This window comes from Condylura cristata, unplaced genomic scaffold (genome assembly GCF_000260355.1).
Source record: "Condylura cristata isolate star-nosed mole 26May11 unplaced genomic scaffold, ConCri1.0 scaffold00004, whole genome shotgun sequence".
NCBI classification, from domain to species: domain Eukaryota; kingdom Metazoa; phylum Chordata; class Mammalia; order Eulipotyphla; family Talpidae; genus Condylura; species Condylura cristata.
The window spans coordinates 4,945,042-4,946,579 of record NW_004567105.1 but is presented as its reverse complement, the minus strand read 5'-3'; positions in this window follow the sequence as shown (position 1 = coordinate 4,946,579).

The following is a 1,538-nucleotide window of genomic DNA, read 5'->3' as shown; positions in this document are numbered from 1 at the left end:
CCAGATTTCCCTCCAGGCTGCCAGGCTGCGGCCCAGGACCACCTGAGCCCAGGGACGCTGAACAGCAGCCCCGCTGGGCCCCACCGCATCGTCTTTCTTCTGATTTTCTTCTCTTCTGGCTGGGGGTTACTTATATATTCAACTACAGACACCTCCCCCCCCCCAGCTCAGCCCCCTGTTGCCCGCCCCCCTAACCTCAGCGACCGCAGGGGCCTATGGCACCCAGTAGTTTATTTGTGATTTAAAACCGTCCCTAGCAGCTCACCACTGAACCCCTGCAGGCTTGGGGCAGATATTATCAGTTCGAGAAGTTTCCCTTCTATACTTAGTAGCAGCAATTGTATTTTGTTTTTATCCTAAGTGTTCGTTTTATTGAGTGCTTTCTTCTGTATCCATGGAGACGTGATGAATAACAAGAATGCATTTTCTAGCATTCAATTAGCCTGCCCCAACCTGCCTTAGTCACCCCGAGGAAGGCCAGCCTCCACTTACTCACAGCAGAACTGGGGGCTTGCAGCCCCCCCTCCCCCCGCCCACCCCACCCCGCGGGCCTCACCCCTGCCCCTGGATGCCACTGTGGCAGCTCCCGCTCAGGGCAAGGATGTGAATGCACCCGATGGGTGCAGCTTCGGCTCCCTGAGGTGAATCCATGTGTCCCGAGCAAGCCTCTGTCCTCCGCTCGCCTCGCGCAAGGATATGCACCTGCAGGTGCAACCGAGGTGGGCGGCGCGGGAGGGGTGGGCGAGCTGGACCCCCTGGACAGAGCGAGAAATACTGCTGTTGCCTTTCGGCCACTGTGCCCTGGGTCCCCGCGTTACAGCCGCGTAAGCTCCACCAGTGAGCTCCACCCAGCGGTAACAGTCTTGTATAAATTCTGCTCTCAAGTTACCAATTTGACAGTGGGGTGACCGGACAGAATTTTCCTTTCCCATTAGGACGCTGCTTTCTGGCTTTGTTTTATGTTTTAGTTTGGTTTCTGTGTTACACCGGTTTCATAAAATGAGTTGGTGATATTATCTTTCTATTTTTAGTGAAGATTAGGGTAATACTGAGTGATGTTTTCCTTGGGAACAGGGAATGGTAGATTTTAAAGTACTAATTCATTTTCTCTGTGGAAATAGGACTCTAGAATTTCCATTACTTCCTGTGTCATCTTTTACCTATATCACTTTTTAATGTATTTTTCTGTTCTTCTTGGGCCTCCAAAGCCATTAATATAAAACTATTCATAGCATGATAGCTTTTTTTGTTTCAGTTAGATCCCTTCTTTTCTTCCTAATTATTTTTGCCTCCAACCATTGTTGTACATTGTTCCCCAAAGTTGTTCACTTTACCGATCTTTTCAAAGAACCAGTTTTGGGTGATATTAATCCCTTCTATTACGCATAACTAATTTCTGTTCTTTATGATTTCCCTTCATCTCTTTCCTTCCCTTTATTCCCTTATTTTATTCCTCAGTTTCGAATGTTCAGTTCATAAGCTTCAGCTTTGTTTTGTTCTTAATATAAACTCTTCAGTCTATAAATTTTCCTCAAATG